The sequence below is a fragment of the Myotis brandtii genome, unplaced genomic scaffold (assembly GCF_000412655.1).
Source record: "Myotis brandtii unplaced genomic scaffold, ASM41265v1 scaffold513, whole genome shotgun sequence".
NCBI classification, from domain to species: domain Eukaryota; kingdom Metazoa; phylum Chordata; class Mammalia; order Chiroptera; family Vespertilionidae; genus Myotis; species Myotis brandtii.
Genome location: NW_005369552.1, coordinates 2252012 through 2257255, shown reverse-complemented (window position 1 = coordinate 2257255; position 5244 = coordinate 2252012). Strand labels below are relative to the sequence as shown.

Genomic DNA, 5244 nt, shown 5'->3' with positions numbered 1-5244 from the left:
CTCAGCCAGCCTTCCTGTGGTTCTGGGTGATGTCCGTTCCGTCTTTTAGTTGTATTTTTGAAGTGGTTGTTCGAGGCAGCAAACTCCAGCGTTAACCTATGCCGCCATCTTGGTCCAAATTGGTCATTACTGAATATTTTTGTATCCTATGTATATTTTATTATACATAATAAATTGTTATTTTTCTAAATAATATGACCTTTTGTTTAATGCTAATTAGATTATATTAGAGCTGGAAGGGACTTTAACAGTCATTGTAGGACAATCCCTCAGAGAACCATTAGTTTCCCTTTTATAGGGTAAAGGCACACATTAAAATTATTTTCTAACCACAGCCTAAGTCTAAACTAATTTTTTTTTTAATTAAATCTTTAATGTTCAGGTTACATGTTTCTCTTTTTTTTTCCCCCCCATAACTCCCCTCCTCCCAGTTCCCGCCCCACCCTCCGCCCTCACTCCCCACCCACTGTCCTCATCCATAGGTGCACGATTTTTGTCCAGTCTCTTCCCGCATCTCCCATTCCCCTTTCCCCGCCAAGAATAGTCAGTCCATTCCCTTTCTATGTCCCTGATTCATTATAATCACCAGTTCATTCTGTAAATCAGATTATTTATTCACTTGATTCTTAGATTCACTTGTTGATAGATGCATGTTTGTTGTTCACAATTTGTATCTTTACCTTTTTCTTCTTCCTCCTCTTAAAGGATACCTTTCAGCATTTCGTATAATACTGGTTTAGTGGTGATGAACTCCTTTAGCTTTTCCTTATCTGTGAAGCTCTTTATCTGACCTTCAATTCTGAATGATAGCTTTGCTGGATAAAGTAATCTTGGTTGTAGGTTCTTGGTATTCATCACTTTGAATATTTCTTGCCATTCCCTTCTGGCCTGCCAAGTTTCTGTTGAGAAATCAGCTGACAGTCGTATGGGTATTCCCTTGTAGGTAATTGAGTCTCTTTCTCTTGCTGCTTTTAAGATTCTCTCTTTGTCTTTTGCTCTTGGCATTTTAATTATGATGTGTCTTGGTGTGGTCCTCTTTGGATTCCTTTTGTTTGGGGTTCTCTGCGCTTCTTGGACCTGTAAGTCCATTTCTTTCACCAGGTGGGGGAAGTTTTCTGCCATTATTTCTTCAAATAGGTTTTCAATATCTTGCTGTCTCTCATCTTCTGGCACCCCAATTATTCTGATGTTTGTACGCTTGAAGCTGTCCCAGAGGCTCCTTACACTATCTTCGTATTTTCGGATTCTTTTTTCATTTTGCTTTTCCGGTTGGGTGTTTTTTGCTTCTTCGCATTTCAAATCTTTGGCTTGATTCTTGCGCTCCTCTGGTCTGCTATTGGGTGTCTGTATAATATTCTTTATTTCAGTCCGTGTATGCTTAATTTCTAGTTGGTTCTTTATCATAGCATCGAGGGTCTCATTAGTTTTCGTGACTCTCTCCTCAAGTTTATTGACAGCTTCTAGCACATTTTTGCAAGCCCTCAAAATTGCGATTTTTAGCTCTATATCCTCCATTTCTGTCATGTTTTTTTGTCTCCGCATTTTTTATGCTTTCTTGGTGCACCCCCTAGTGGTCTTTGTGCGCAGTCTTGTTCTAGTTGAGCCTTGATTGTTGTAGTTAATACTAGAGGGATTTGACCACCAGGCCGACTGGCTGTGTGAATCAGCTGTGTCTGCCGCGGAAAACTTCTGTCCTCTGGGGAGGTGCTAATCTAGCCTTTGCCTGAGGCGATCCGGCAAATGGCTCTGCGCAGGGCTTGGGCGGGGCGGGCTCAACAGGGCGGGCGGAGGGAGCCGTTATGGTGCCCTCAGTCCTGTTCCCAGAGGCTCTGCTTCTCAGAACCCCCGGAACCGCTGCAAACCTCGGAGGGAAAGCTGCCTTCCAACTGATGCCAGACACTCCCGCTTCTCCCGTTTGGGTCCGAGTCCCCAGCGATTCGCCCGTATCTGGAGCTCAGAGTCTGAGACTCCCCCCTGACCGAAAACGACAACCGCGCTCTCAGCCACCAGCCCGCTTTGCGCGCGCACCTCCGCACCTGAGTTTTTTCCACACTGCGCCTCCTCTGAGCCTCGGTGTGCTGTTATTTTTCCTTCTAGTTGAAGAGTCTCTCCTCAGCCAGCCTTCCTGTGGTTCTGGGTGATGTCCGTTCCGTCTTTTAGTTGTATTTTTGAAGTGGTTGTTTGCGGCAGCAGTCTCTGGTGTTTACCTATGCCGCCATCTTGGTCTCCTGTTTGAAAAATTTTCCTAAACTAATTTTTCATGCTTAAAAAATAAAAGTAGCCCTAACTGGTTTGGCTCAGTGGATGGAGCGTCGGCCTGTGGACTGAAGGGTCCCAGGTTCGATTCCGGTCAAGGGCATGTACCTTGGTTGCGGGCATGTCCCCAGTAGTGGTTGTGCAAGAGGCAGCTGATCCATGTTTCTCTCTCATCGATGTTTCTAAATCTCTATTCCTCTCTGTAAAAAATCAATAAAGTATATTTTAAAAAATAAAATAAAAGTATATGGGAAAGGTAAGCCTTATCAATTGTGTGTTTTTAAGGGGTCCATCTTATGTGAATTTTACTCTAATATTAAAGACCATCTTTGAGTATAACCTATCCTTTCATATAGCAATGATACAAATATTTAACTCATAGTTATGTTATAAAGAGGAAAGTGACTTTGACATCCTCTCACAATCACTGTAAATAGATAATTTTTACAGCCATTTCAACATTTTTTTATGATAAAATATTATGCATTAGGACTGATGACTGATTTCTTTATTATGGGTATATTAGGTTCCACATCTTCACACTATGCCCAACAAATTTAAAAATCAATAAATAACCTGAATTTTCGTGACCTGCTTGGGTTAGCACCACTGCCTCCTGAGATGGTTAAATGCTATAGAGCAAACCCAGAGTATTGTAGAGTTAGTGACTGTTTTTGATTATTGTATCTTTTATAGCATCCAGCCTAGTATCTTGTTTAACAAACATTGGTGTGCTAAGTCTTTTGAAGTTTCTGCTGGAAGTAGACCAATCCTAAACACTCTGGTATAAGCCCCTGTTCCCCTTGGAGAGGCACGCATTCATTTTGGCAGATAGAAGATTCTGAGAAGTTTTGCAGTGAAGAAACTTTGGAATTTTTTAAAAATTTATTTTTGGCTTTTTAGATTGTAGTAAAATATACATAATATTTACCATCTTAATCATCTTTAAATATACAGTTTAGTGGTATTCAAGATATTCATAATCTTGTGCAACTATCAACATCATCCATCTCCAGAACTCTTTTCATCTTGCAAAACTGCAACTGTGCTCATTCAATAGTCACCCCCCTTCCCCATTTACCTCAGCTCCTGACAGACACCTTGGTTGACTTTTTAAAACTGGCATTTCCAAACTTATTTTATAGTAAATAAGGACTCTTTTTCTCTTAACATTTACTTATATTCCCTAGATGTTCCATCACTCAGAGAAAAATGCAGCATTATTTTTTATTTAGTACTAGCTGTACCCGGCCACGCGTTGCTGTGGCTCAGTCTGGTTAAATGGAAAAGAAAGAAAAGAGAAAGCGCACGTTTCTAATATGTTTAATTTCACAGTGCTTGTGGGTATACAATATTTTTTGCTGTTCCATTGTCTGTGCAGATATAAAGATTGTCTGGTTTGCCGACTCTAGAACACGCAACATATAATTGTCCATGTGAGAAGCAATCCATGTCTAGATCTAAACCGCACAATTCTGAAGATTGGCCCTGAGTTTTGTTGATGGTGATTGCAAACGCCAATCGAATTGGGAATTGCAATCTCTTAAATTGAAATGGCATATCCGTTGGAATCATAGGAATGCGAGGAATGAGGACATCTTCACCTTTGAAAGGTCCTGTCAAGATTGTTGCTTCTACGACATTGCTCATTAATTTTTTTACTGCAAGCCGCGTGCCTGTCAAAGCTTTGGCTGGTTGACATTTCGCAACATGGTAATTGGCACGCCGATTTTCAATTGCAGTACGTGCGGTGGCATCCCTGGCAGATCGCGTGAATTCAAAAATTCTGTTGGATAATTAACCGCTTCATCTGCTTCCACAACAGTGTCGACGGACTTGTATGTAACTGCCTCGCTTTGAATGTTAGACTGAATGATATTGTTAAGTCCGTAGACGTCTTTGTTCTTGGCCGCGAGAATAGCTCGTTCACTCAGCCAATCGTGATTCTTATCATTGGTTTGAATATTGGGAAATACTTTTTCAACCAATTCTTCTTTTGACGTCACTAAGTTGCAGAAGTTATGAGGCAATGAAATTCGTCCTGAGGTCAGATCAACCGGCACCTTTCCGTTCCCAATTCCCAGCAATTGATGTGAGAATATCTCAGCTGATGGATCGTTTTGCAGCTGGACACGCATATCTGTGGTTAATTTTATCTACAATTTATAATTGTAAACAGAAACATTGAAATGGAATCGTAAAATATTTAGTATAGCGTGTGTTGCTTTTACGTCCAACAGATGGCGCTGTTTTTCAAAAAAAGCATGTTTTTACCTGTCACAGTTGTGACATCTATATAATAGTAGGTATATAGGTATATAAAAACACGCGCGTATTTGAATGCAACGTTGTTTCAAAATTTCAAAGCTATCGGTGAAGAACTTTCGGAGATTTAAGATTTTGAACAAACGAACATTTACATTTTTATTTATATAGATGTGTCAGATTAAGGAATATTTTTCTCAAAAATTTCATGAATCCTAAGAGAAAAGCAAGCTCTTCTGAAATGTCTATTTGAATAAGACATGAATTCAGTATTTAGAAAGATATAGGGGGAGGTTGAGAGGGTGTTTTGGGGAGACATTGAGTATGCTAGAGCAAACTTTGATGTAGGAGAGAGAAAACCTGGGCTCCTGTTCTACTTTGCCACTAACTAGCTAGCGTTTCAGGGCCTTTTCCCCTGTCTGTTCCATATGAGCTGGGACTATTAGCAGTCTTAAAAGTTGAATGATTGAAGACTATTTTAAAAGACATGGAATTTAAAAAGTAGTAGTGAGAATTTGATAATAACATAGAAGTAAAAGGGAAAAAATCTGAAATATGGGCAGAGAAAAGAGAATTGTCATCTTCCTGAAATACATGAAAATATACACTGAGTGGCCAGATTATTTTGACCACCTGACGTTTGTAGGCAAATTAGCTATAATTTCACGCTGAAGTTGCTAGAGGGCCAGACCATTTTAAATAGGGAAGCAGGTTGTTTACCAC

General features: G+C 40.0%; 1 protein-coding gene across 1 annotated transcript in view; it reads left to right on the top strand.

Moving 5' to 3' along the window:
- UBL3 (ubiquitin-like 3) overlaps window positions 1-5244 on the top strand; it is an 83242-nt gene that overhangs the window by 40274 nt on the left and 37724 nt on the right.